Here is a 14,291-nt window from a genome sequence, read left to right on the forward strand (position 1 = left end):
AAATAAGACTCTATTCAACATTTAACAAGTATTCTTTCGTACTTGTAGTATCCATACTTGTTGCACTAATAGACATGTGACTTCAGTAACTGATGATAACAGACCATGGGCACTATGCATAAAATATTATGTGCAATGATAAAGGGGGGAAGAAGAGGAAGAATTATATTTCATCTTGTTTATAAATGTCCCTTACTCTTACGATAAAGATACTAATTCAGTAAATTCAAGATGGTACATGTTATGACCTGATAAATTAATCTTCATTCCTTTATATAATAAACATACATTTCCACTTTGCAATGGGACGCGGTGGCTCAGCGGTAGAGCGTTCACCTCCGGTGCTTGGGGTCCCTGTTTCAATTCCAGCTCGCACGGTATAGACTTTGTGGTGGACAGACACCTTGCTTGTGGATTATCTCGGTGTTTGGATTATCATGATATTTGTTAAGTTGCAGAAACCTTGGTTGTAGCTAAAGAGCACACATAAAAAATTGTTTAAAAAATGATAGTTCGTAAGAAATTCGTTCTTCATCCATAAAAATTAAATGAAACTTCGCACTTGTTTCGATAGCCATGCGTTCTAAATTCTTACTTTCTGCGTGGATTTAGTCCTTTTGAACGTGATTGGAATCCCACTCTATTCACTCACTGTTGTGACTTTGTAATTTTTCAGTTATTCTTACCGTGCATTTTTATGTCTTCCACGAACAACATTCTCATTTATCCAAAAATAAGAATGTAAACGGGCGTAGATTCTTTTCCATAAATCCGAAGTTCTAGTATCCATGAAATCAATATTAACCCTAATACCTGTTTCAGCAGAACGCTGTTCATATTATTATTATTATTATTATTATTATTATTATTATTATTATTATTATTATTATTATTATCATCATCATTTTATTATTATTAAGTACGGAATGGAAAAAATGTTTCATGGTATTAAATTACCTGAGGCAACATTTTATTTTCCCCCAGTTTCTTCTTTCATTTATGGACTTTATGTTAGCTGGGTGTATGAGAATCATTTTATATAGTTTTTTTCCACGATCTCACATTTTTCACTTAAACGTGTTCAATGCTTCAATAATATTACAGTTTGCTAGTGTCTCTCTCACAAGATTTAACTCAGTTTTATGAATGATCGGCCACCACCTTACCCGGAACAATCTCACATTAGTACTTTGCGAGTTGAGATGAAATATGTTCTCATCTCCTTTCAAATCTGTGTAGGGGCGCGGTGGCTCAGTGGTAGATTGGGGTCGCTGGTTCGATCCAAGCTCGCGCCGTGTGGACTTTGTGGTGGACCAACACCGTGCTCGTGGATGTTCTCAGGGTTCTCCCGTTTCCTCCCTCTTTCTTCATTCCACCATTTCACTCATTTCTCATTATCACCGTCTCCTTTAGCCTACCGGCATAACCCTGGGACCTTAAAGATTTCGTTTCATTTCATTTTCAAATCTGCGTTGTCTCAGCTCAGAGTATTAGGTGTTGTGAATTGCTCGAGTGGCTTCGCTCACCAACGAGCCGTGCCGAGAAGTTAGTCGGACCAACAACTCATCCAACCGAGACGGCTGAAGCCGTAAATCAACAGACGAGGAAGGTCCATAAACCGTAAGAGCTGAATTTTGATGAAAATTAGTGACAAGATTCTGTTCGAGATGCTAAGTAACATAGTAATAGTTACTCGATGCGCAAATGCTTCGTTGAGCTGCTACAACGACGCCATCTTGAAATCCAATAGGCAATGTCCAAGAATACCCTCTTTGCACAAAAATGAATAAGCTTTTGGTAGATCTGACTTCAAAGTTGTAAACCGGAAAAGGGCATCTATACGTAAGAGTACTTTCAGTGCATGATCACCATCTTTAAAGGCGTCATATTGAATCGCGGTTAAATATGATAAAAGGCAAGGAGGTTTTGTGGGATACCAAACTGGAATTTACTCCTGAATCCATTTCCGTAACCAAAGTTTACATATCTGTTTTCACTTCGGTGTTAAGAGCTTTGTCACCCACAGGAACATATAAAAACTGTGCAAAATAAATTTGAGTTATGAAACACGGTCGTGCAGGCAAATGCAGGGTTCTAACTAATGTAGTAGTAGTCACTTGATCTACAATAACCACTATACCTATCAGATCTTGAGCCTAATCACAAAAATCGTTAATTAAATTGAAATGCCTGTAGTGAAAAATGGAATAGCAGCACTGTAACAGATTATACATATTTCGAAGTGCGCCAGATATAAGAGTCCGTGTGTGTTGCTATTATGCATAGGATTTGAGTGCTGTAATATAAGTTATATACAACTGAACATATGACTTAACAAGGATATGTCTTAGAAGTTATTAGAAAATTTATAAAAAAATATGAGAAAAATAATATGAGCTGGTGCACATAAGCAAATATTAACGCATTAACCTTTTGTTCTTCAGTTGTGATGACGGAGGTCCATAACGAAGTGATTAGCACACAACATTATGGTGCAGTACATTTCTTAAACTTAACAAATGCAATTTCGTAACAATCTGCATGACCACAGACACTATTTTCTACTTCCAACATAGACTGAAGAAGATTTGTAAATGAACGAACTATTACTCACATTTTTGCCATTTATATGCAAGTATGTCCTTTAGGACTGGCCCACAAAATTGGATATACAACAGAATGCATTTTCTTTATCCAAAGTATGTCATATAGCTCTTTCGGTGTATCAAAAACAATGAATTTATGTCGAAAATAATCCTGAGGTCTCCAAATTACCAGCTTATATGACCAAAAAAGTGTACATCAAGAGACAATAAAATTTGGTGGTATTTGAGGATATAACTTCAACACGAATGTTTTTCCCATGTAACAATTCTCGCACGTCTTCACCCGTCTGTCCACTCCACAAGTCAAGCAATAGCGGGGAATTCTCTTTCACATCGGGAATAAACACGTCTTTTTGCTACCGTTTGGCGTGTTCGCGAGTGAGTTTAGTTGATTTGCTCGCATCAATAACAATGTTGAAAAGTCTCTGTCTAGCTAACTGTTGTTTCACTTTGGGTCCAAACACACATTTAGGCTCCTGGAAACACACACACACAAGTATATATATATATATATATATATATATATATATATATATATATATATATATATATATATGTGTGTGTGTGTGTGTGTGTGTGTGTGTGTGTGTTTGTGTGCCTATCCGTACTGGGCAAATGTGAATTTGAACGGTATATGCGTAGGGAACTGAGGCCAAAAACTGAACAACTTCTGTAGTGTTTTCTCACTTATTTCTGACAGAGTTCTACCAGAAGTCATTCAGACTGATCAATATTAAAGATACATTCACTGTTGTACGGTTTCTCATGTATTATTTTATTAATTTTAATCAAAACATTTGGGGCATTATCAAGTAATTCACCTTTGTTTTCAACATCTTTCTACGTTACAAATTAAGTAACCGTTCGTGAGCGAATCCTGTTTTCTTTTTCAAAATTGTTAATAAAACCACGAGAAGCACGCAATTGAAATTTCAATTTCCTCGCTGTCAGTAACATCCACGCTTTTAATTGCACCGTAAATCCTTTAGTACGATTAGTGTTGAACGTCTTTAGTACTTTTATTTTAGTAGTGATATGAGAGTGAGGAGGTTTGTTAATGGAATTTCAAAGCCATATACACAAATGTCGTATTGCATTTGAATTTCTTCGCTTCAGCTGCAACGATGTTCCATTCGGAATTCTTTTTCAATAATGCAACCTGCTCCTGATTGTTTTTTTTTTTTTTTTTTTTGTATTTGTTAACGACAGCATCTGTTACACGTACAGATTTGGTCGGCTTGGAGATCTCAAACTCGCTCGTAGAAGGGTCACTGCCACTAATTGATGGACTAGTTATCTGTTCGAAATCCATTGCGTCGGTCCAATCTTCATGCTCACTCTATTTGTCAGTGTCTACATCTAATATGTCACTAACTGTTAGAGAAACGTTACCATCATATTTACTTGCTATCATTACAAGTAATATACCTGCAAATGTCTTATCTTCTACCCGATTCCCTCTCACGACACTATAATTTTCCATTACTAATTGATTTAAAATGTTGACTATGTTTATCGTATTAATTGTTCGCATTTTATACACGGAAAGAATTTTTCACTGGTCCAACAAATGCCTTCGTACCGAACGTCACACGCCTGCCCGCACCGAATTTGCTGTACTACTACCGTTTGTCATTCGGATACACACCTCACTGCACACCCATGATGCAATTGCCTGTAGGAAGACACTATAAATTCTACGTGCAATGTCTTAAAACCCTAAACAATAGTCAAAGTCAAGAGAACTAATAACTACTACTTTGTTAGGTTTTTAATAATACGGAGTACAATATTGGGGGAATTCACCACATTCCTATAGAGTATTTCAAATAAAGAAAGAGCAATATGTATCATTGTGAGTGTTAAAACACATGAAAACAAGTCCCAAAATGAATTTCTTGAGTTTTCAAGTACGTGATTTAAATAATAAATAAATCCTCGAAACACCTGTTACAATTAGTTATTTATCACAGTTTTGATATGAAAACTAGTCTGGCCCTTATAATGAGCGACTGTTTTATCGTTAATGGTGGGAAGATACAGATATTTAGTTATTTAATATTGAAGGAAAAAGCAAGGGAGAGGTTTGTTTTATGGATTTCAACTTAATATTGAATCTTGTAATAATCTTTATTGCCATCTATTCTGAGCAGGTGTGTATGTACTTCCTTATCACTAGTAACAAAACAGACAAAATAAAAAGTGAATTCTAAGTTTCCAGGTGTATATTCTAAGAATAGGCTGTGAACTGATAATTTAAATCCCCTTCATTGTTCAGTGCGTCAGCGATAAATCGATTATATTTAGACAAACAGACAATAAATACATTAAAGTATTTTAACTTCGTAATATGCACGGTAAATTATAGGATGTCAAGTATGAGTATTGGACAAGAATGCAATATTCTGCAACAAAGATGGTCTTTTCGTAAGGTTTCAAGATTGGTAAAGAAAACTTCACACAATATAATGGACCATGTAAAATTGCCTAAAATAGATTTTTGGTTTGATAGAATTCAACGTCCCACATTTATGTCTCCTACGCTAAAGAAGACGAGTACCTACTGATTATAGTGGATTTTCTAATATATATCTGGACAATAAATTTGGTATTATCTTCTCGTCAGTACTCTTGAAGATCTGTTTCATCGACCACCAGTCTATTCCATCTCACTTGAAATATGTATAATTTGTTATAGTGCTTCTATTCCATTTTTCACTAAATTCATTTCAATTTAATTAACGATTTCTTTCATTAGGCTCAAGACCTGATTGGTATAGTGGCTATTGTATATCAAGTGACTACTACTGCATTAGCTAATACTGCACTAGCTCGCACGACCATTTTTCATAAAACAAATCTAACTTGCACAGATTTTATATGTTCCTGTAGGTGAGAGAGCTCTTAACTTTGAAGAGAAAACAGATACGTAAACTTTTGTTACATAAATGGATTCAGAAGTAAATTCCAGTACTATTCGATATCCCACATGAACCCCTTGCCATTTATAATATTTAATCGCGATCCAATATGGCATCATTCAAGATGGCGATCATGCACTGGAAGTACTCCCACATATAGATGTCTTTTCCCGGTTTACAATATTAGAGTCAGGTCTACCAAAGGCTTTTTCATTTTGTGCCAATGTGATATTCTTGGACATTGCCTATTGGATTTAAAGATGGTGTCGTTGTAGCAACTGAACGAAGCATTTGCGCATCGAGTGACTATTACTATGTTACTTAGCACCTTGAACTGAATGTTGTCACTAATTTTCATTGAAATTCAACTCTCACGGCTTACGGACGGACCTTCCTCGTGAGCTGAGCAGAACCGAGCCGATGGTTCATAGCAACCGAACTAGCTCGAGTGAATGGCCCACCTGAGCCGAAACGAACTGAACCCATTCCCCATAGCAAGTGATCCGGCTAGAACCAATAGGTCATCTGAGATGAGCCAAACCAAGTAGGTAGCTCATCGCAAGCAGTTATCTTGGGCCGATGGCTCGCCTGAACCGAGAAAATGTATAACGGGATCGATATTTGCGTATATCGTGATCTATATTTTTACATTTAACTGTATGTAATTATGTTAATAAATAATAAGTTTTACCATTTTGCTGCTGTGTGGAAGATTTTAAGACTTCTTTTATTCTAGAAGATGACTACAAGTTACTACATCACAAAAAAGTATTTGTCTTCATAACAATCCTACCTTCTTGATAACCTACTATACATCCATGACAACCTAATCAACAACATTTTTCTTTTTCAATATATATTCCTGCTCACTTATTGCGCCTCTGAGCATATTCATAAAACAAGTATATATTGATAATATTATTACATCATTGTGATATTGCGCCTCTGATCATTGATAACATCATTATGATCGTATCGGTATATAATATGTCGCTCGAACGGGAATTCCGTAACATTAATAATGTGAAGGAAAGAACCCTGGATTAAGTATTTCCAAATTTTGACCGTATCAATAGCACTCGTATGAAATTAAAAATACATTAATATAAATATTTTTTCTTCCCTTTTTCTTATATATATATATTCATATTACAATATTATATTCTTCTGAATATAGTATTAATTATATCATCATATATACATATGTTAATAACGTCGATTCAAAATAAAAAAAAATATATCGTCGATGGGACTATTCAAAAAAATGAAAATTAACTAATGGTTTTTGCACGGGTACTAGTTACATGTTCCTTTCCGTATTAAATAATGTGACATCATTTTTATCTATGTTTAACATATTCATCCATGTTCTAGCAACATTATTTATAGATACGACTATCATCCTATTAGATGTTAATAAAAGTCATTATAACATGCAAAGATTGTGAGCAACAATATAACATAAAACACGTACAGATGGTTTCGATTTAAGACTAATGTAATGAACTTTAATTTAAAATAATTGGCCCTCTTTTGGAGCAAATAAATAAATGAAGATAAACATAGCGCTTTAGGATTATCATAATGACATACAAATTAACTACAAAAATATTTAAAACAATAGATATACTACATAAGTATTTCATGATGAGTCAATCATAGATGAGCTATTAAAGAAACAAGTAAATTATTTATAATTGTTACCCAAGGTCATGTAACATGCTTTGGTAGCGTTTCAGGATCTAGTCTTCCGAATAAGGTAATCAGCTGAGAGTGTGTAAGTTCAATACTCAACTTCTGTGAAGTCAAGCTCTAGGTGGATCTGCAACAATAAGTATCATTTTTTCAGCTACATTCTCCACTACGGTGGGCAAAATATTTTCAGCCCGTCAAACAAAATATTCGCTGTTTGTGATGTCGTTCTTTACAGCATTGGCTCTTGCATCTTCAATTGCATGGTTCGACATTTCTATGCCAAGAGTTTTAGCACATTTCTTAGCAAGAGTAAGTCCAATCTCTTTAGTGGTACAACACACATCTATCAAGGAAGTTTTTTCATCAACCTCAACCATTTCCGGGATCTAAGTATAAGGCTGCTCGGCTTCCGAAGTATTCACAGTCGAAAACCCACTGTTCGCTCTGAAATCTCGGGGTTTATGCCCACTCTAAATTCACACTTCTTACGGTAACCATCAACAACAGCTGGTGGTTTAATTTCAACAAGTTCACAAGCAAGTCTTTCATTCTTCTCTTTTCTTTCTTCTGTTCAAGCTGCCGAATCCAAATTCCTTCTCGGCAGCAAATCCGTCAGTCGCCTGAGCGAGGCTTTTGTTTCTTCAGTCTTTTTCTTCAACTGTTCATCATAAGGAACATCCCATAAAGTTATTGTAAGCTGTTTCATTCTATCTTCTACAGGTAACTCAACTTTCGTCCTTTTAGAATCCTTATCATCGGACTCTTCCAATTTTTTCTTACGTTGATCAGTTACTTCAACTTTTGCATTGAATTGTTAATTCCTTAAGTCCAACTCACGTGGAAGGTCCATAAACCGTGAGAGTTGAATTTTGATGAAAATTTGTGACAAGGTTCAGTTCTAGTTGCTAAGTAACGTAGTAATAGTCACTCGATGCGCAAATGCTTCGTTGAGCGGCTACACCGACGCCATCTTGAAATCCTGTAGGCAATCTTCAAGAATACCATTTGTTACAGTGCTGCTCTTCCATTTTTCACTACAGGCATTTCAATTTAATTAACGATATCTCTCACTAGTCTCAAGATTTGATTGGTATAATGGCTATTGTAGATCAAATAACTACTATTGCATTAGTTAAAAGCATGCAAGTGTTTGCAGGACCGCATTTCATATCACAAATTTTACTTGCTCAGTTTTTGTATGTTCCTGTGAGCGAGAGAGCTCTTAACTCTAAAGTGGAGAGAATCAACTAAATTTTGGTTACGGAAATGAATTCAGAAGTAACCTCCAGTGCTATTTGATACCCTACATGACCCCCTTGCCATTTATCATATTTGACGACGATTCAATATGTCGCCTTTCAAGATGGCGATCATGCACTTTAAGTAATCTCACATATAGATGATTTACCTTGGTTTACAATACTGAAGTCGGATATATCAAAAGCTTTTTCGGGTATTCTTGGACATTGCCTACAGTATTTCAAGATGGCGTCTGTGTAGCAGCTCAACGAAGCATTTGCGCATCGAGTGACTATTACTAAGTTACTTAGCAACTCAAACTGAATCTTGTCACAAATTTTCATCAAAATTCAACTCTCACGGTTTATGGACCTTCCTCGTCAGACCCAATTTGCTGAGTCATTTTTGGAGTGATTTCTTGGGACATCAGCTGTATTTGTTGACATGTATTTAATTTCATTTCATCGAATTTTGTTGTAATTTGTTGACTCGTATTGAGTTTTATTCCTTTGACTGTGGTTGTAATTTGACTTTTGTTAAGTTCCATTTCTTCGACTGTCGTTGTAAGTTGACTTGTGTTATGTTTCACTTTTTCGACTTCCGTTTTAAGTTGACTTGTGTTAAGTTTCATTTCTTCGAGTGCCGTTTTCATTTCTGCGACTATCGTTGTAAGTTGTTTCTTCAATTGCATAAATATATCTAAGATTTCACTGCGCTTAATTTGTCTTCCACTACGCATAAAAGTACAATCAATATTCACACATCCCTTTTTTAATGAAAATTAAGACCCTGTATTTGCTTTACTTCAAGATTTATACAGGGCCCCGTGTTCCGTCGCACCATTATATAGCGAGAATATATCGTGATCTATATTTTTGCATTTAACTATATGTAATTATGTTAATAAATAATAAGTTTTACCATTTTGCTGCTGTGTGGAAGATTTTAACACTTCTTTTATTCTAGAAGATGACTACAAGTTACCACATCACAAAAAATATTTGTCTTCATAACAATCCTACCTTCTTGATAACCTACTATATATCCATGACAACCAAATCAACAAACTTTTTTTCAATATATATTCCTGCTCACTTATTGCGCCTCTGAGCATATTCATAAAACAAGTTCATATTGATAATATTATTATATCATTATGATATTGCGCCTCTGATCATTCATAACATCATTATGATCGTATCGTTATATAATATGTCGCTCGAACGGGAATTCCGTAACATTAATAATGTGAAGAAAAGAACCCCGATTAAGTATTTCCAAATATTGACCTTATCAATAGCACTCGTATGAAATTAAAAATACATTAATATAAATATTTTCTCTCTTTTTCTTAATATATATATATATATATATATATATATATATATATATATGCATATTACAATATCATATTCTTTTAAATATAGTATTAATTATATCATCATGTATCCGTATATTAATAACGTCGATTCAAAATAAAAAAAATATACCGTCAATGGGACTATTAAAAAAAATGAAAATTAACTAATGGTTTTTGCAGGGGTACTAGTTACATATTCCTTTCCGTATTAAATAATGTGACATCGTTTTTATCTATATTTAACATATTCATCTATGTTCTAGCAACATTATTTATAAATACGACTATCATCCTATTAGATGTTAATAAAAGTCATTATAACATGCAAAGATTGTGAGCAACAATATAACATAAAACACGTACATATGGTTTCGATTTAAGACTAATGTAATGAAATTTAATCTAAAAATAATTGGTCCTCTTTTGGAGCAAATAAATAAATGAAGATAAACATAGGGATTTAGGATTATCTTAATGACATACAAATTAACGACAAAAAATATTTAAAACAATAGATATACCATATAAATATTTCATGATGAGTCAATCATAGGTGAGCTAATAAAGAAACAAGTAAATTTTTTATAATTGTTACCCAAGGTCACGTAACATGCTCTACAGGCCTGCTGCGTAATAGACAATGGAATAGGTTTCTTTGCCTTTGGTAGCGTTTCAGGATCTAGTCTTCCGAATAAGTTAATCAGCTGAGAGTGTGTAAGTTCAATAATCAACTTCTGTGAAGCCAAGCTCTATGTGGATCTACAACAACAAGTATAATCTTTTCTGCTACATTCTCCACTACGGTGGGCAAAATATTCTCAGCCCGTCACACAAAATATGCGCTGTTTGTGATGTCGTTCTTTACAGCATTGGCTCTTGCATCTTCAATTGCATGGTTCGACATTTCTATGCCAAGAATTTGAGCACATTTCTTAGCAAGAGTAAGTCCAATCTCTCTAGTGGTACAACACACATCTATCAAGGAAGTTTCTTCATCAACCTCAAACATTTCCGGGATCTAAGTATAAGGCTGCCCGGGTCCCGAAGTATTCACTTGAAAATAAGAATCTGGAGATACTCAGAAATTCATGTCACAAATAGTTTCTTTTTCCACGTATTCTTTTCCGAAGAGTAGCTGCAGTGGTGAGGGTTTCTCACCTTCTTCCTTTTTAGTGAAGATCTGGAAATAGAACGATGTTATATTTAAGATGTTTCTTTCTCTGTTTTGGAGGTAATCTTTCAAATTATCCCTAATCTTCCGTATTTCCTCCTTTTCAGGGTTTGAGGATGCATAACTACCAACAGTATCAAATCGCCAGTATTCGATATTCGGACAGTCAATTGTCTCCAGTAACCTTCATGAGTCTGTGGAACAAATGGATTATCTGACTCTCGTATGTATTGTTGGAAGACCTTTACTGCAACTTTCAATCTGTCAGGCAGATGTCTCTGAAAGTCTGCCGGTCCAATCCTCATTGAACCTTCTTTGAAGCTAGACAGTCGAAAACCCACTGTTCGCTCTGGCATCTCAGGGTTTATGCCCACTCTAAATTCACACTTCTTACGGTAACCATCAACAACAGCTGGTGGTTTAATTTCAACAAGTTCACAAGCAGTCTTTCATTATTCTCTTTTCTTTCTTCTGGCCAAGCTGCCAAATCCAAATTCCTTCTCGGCAGCAAATCCGTCAGTCGCCTGAGCGAGACTTTTGTTTCTTCAGTCCTTTTCTTCAATTGTTCATCATAAGGAACATCCCACAAAGTTATTGTAACCTGTTTCATTCTATTTTCTACAGGTAACTTAACTTTCGTCTTTTTAGAATCCTTATCATCGGACTCTTCCAATTTTTTCTTACGTTGATCAGTTACTTCAACTTTTGCATTGAATTGTTAATTTCTTAAGTATGCTGAGTCATTATGCTGAGTCATTTGTGGAGTGATTTCTTGGGACATAGTAGATATACCCCACTTGGGCTGAAATTTGATCCCCTCCCGTTCTTAGAATCGGTATCATTTCCTGGAATTCGGTGGCAAGTTTCGACAAGCCTTTAGTTGCTATGGTCATAGCCTTTTACGGCTACCAGAGAAGTGCGTGGGAAAATTTTGGTTTATCTGAACCTGTATGGGAACAGTTTGTTGTTATGGTGATAGTCTTGGATGGGTTCATCGTCTTGGGTGGTCATACTCTTGGAGGGATCATAGTCCTATTAGTTATCATGATCGAAGCTTCATGATTGATTGATTGATTTTTGCTTTTCGTTAGCTAGATGCTCTTGGCCTTCATAGTCTTGGATGTTCATACTGATGGACGGATCAGAGTCCTATTAGTTATCATGATCGAAGCTTCCCAATGGATTGATTGATTGATTTTTGTCTTTTCGTTATGAATTTGAATCCCAAACCCCTCCACTTCCTCCTGCGAAGAACGTAAGGGAACGTTGTTACTTTGCTCATACTCTTGGACGGCGAAGCTTCCCAATTGGTTGATTGATTGATTTTTGCTTTTCGCTATGTATTGAATAGCTAAATGCTCTTGGACGGCTGAGAGTTCTATTAGTTATCATGATCGAAGCTTCCGAATTGATTGATTGATTTTTGTCTTTTCATTATGGATTTGAACCTCCCAAACCCCTCCACATCACTCCCTCCTGCGAAGAACGTAAGCGAACGTTGTTACTATGCTCATACTCTTGGCCGGCTATCGAATCTTGATGAGAGTTCTTCCAGTTATCACGTTCGAAGTTTCCCAATTGATTGATTGATTTTCGTCTTTTCGTTATGTATTGAATAGCGAAGAGCATACTTAATGTCTTAAAATATTCAATGCTTTCTCATCGAGAATCGAACCTGTACACTAAACGCAAGATCAGTGCTTCACGATTTAGAGTTGAATTAATTCTTGCATGAAAAAAAAAAAAGAATTTCATGTATTGGTTTTAGCGTAGCATATGATATGTACATTGTTCGAAGCTCTTCATTTCGAAGCACTATAACACTTTCAAGTGTTCAATGCCCCCTTTCTCTCTCTTTTTATCATCGAGAATCGAACCCGGACCAAAGTGGTATTAAAACATAAATAACAACCATAAAAATAAATTTAAAAAATACAGCATTACATTATTATTATTATTATTTTGGGAGTGAAAGTGAAGCAGACAACTAACCTTGATTGTACCTTCGTTAACTTATGAAATAAAGATTGTACATCGGAATCGAACGCGAGACCAGTACTTCACGATTTAGAGTTGAATTAATCCTCGCATGAAAAAAAAAAAGAATTTCACGGAGTAATCCAACTTGAGGTGGGCACTCTATCACTGAACGTCAGTGCCTCGCATATAGATTAGATTTTATTTAAAAAAAAAAACTTTTCGTCCTTTTTTTCTAGTCGTCTTGTATTGGGTAGCTAGATTCCCCCTCCACCTTAACCCCACCAGACCCATCTTGTAATACTAAGAATAGAAGTTCCCAGATTTTCTGCGAAGAAAAAAGAATACTTTATCATCGAGAATCGAACCCGGATCCCAAACGATCGTGGTCTTTCGTAAGTGTATGGTATATGTATAAACAAGATGATACACGATTTCCTCATCGACATCCCTTCTTGCATCATGCATGTGTGCACAGATATTTGTATGCATAGTGTCATTAGTCTCTGTTGATCATCTGCTGAAATAACATGGCTGTGTAAATCATAAGTTACTTTATAATATTGACTTCCATAGATTTCCAACATAATTGAACATAGAAACGTAAGCAAGATTTCATTGAAGTAGACGATTAGAAAAATACGAATAGTGGAAGTTTAAGAATGGAACTGCGACCAAATTCTGTATCTGAAAGGATACCACTTCAACAAATGCCAGAATTACCATATAGTGGTGCACATAAATGTTTTGCCCCTCAATATAATCAGTATTGTACAAAGGAATTACGTTTAAGAACATTCGAACACTGGCCTATTTCATCAAAACAATGCCCGGATCAATTAAGTGATGCTGGATTTTTTTACACGAAGACAAGAGACCAAACTATATGCTTTTATTGTGCTGGTGGATTAAAAGATTGGACTGATAACGATGTTCCATGGATAGAACATGCGAAATGGTTTCCTAATTGTCCATTTCTTTACTTTAAGAAGGGATATGCTTTTATTAAACAAATACAGGAAAAGTGCCCTGATATACAAGTATTTCGTAGTGCTCCGAATGATGATATACATAAAAATGCCAGTAAAAGTTGCAATAAGGAACACAATTTTCAATATGGTACAATTTGAAGTGAAACTTGAATAAAGTTCCATTACATACTTTTTCTTTGTATATAACTGTAAAAAGTACATGTACATATTCTAAAGTTACCAAAACAATATGTATTTATACAAATAATTTACGTATGTGCTATTATGTATAACTTCCATATGCATTAGCATCGTATTTGGAAAAATGGAAATATATGTTTAATATATAAA

This window comes from Thermobia domestica, chromosome 14 (genome assembly GCF_964235325.1).
Source record: "Thermobia domestica chromosome 14, izTheDome1.hap1.1, whole genome shotgun sequence".
Lineage (NCBI taxonomy): Eukaryota > Metazoa > Arthropoda > Insecta > Zygentoma > Lepismatidae > Thermobia > Thermobia domestica.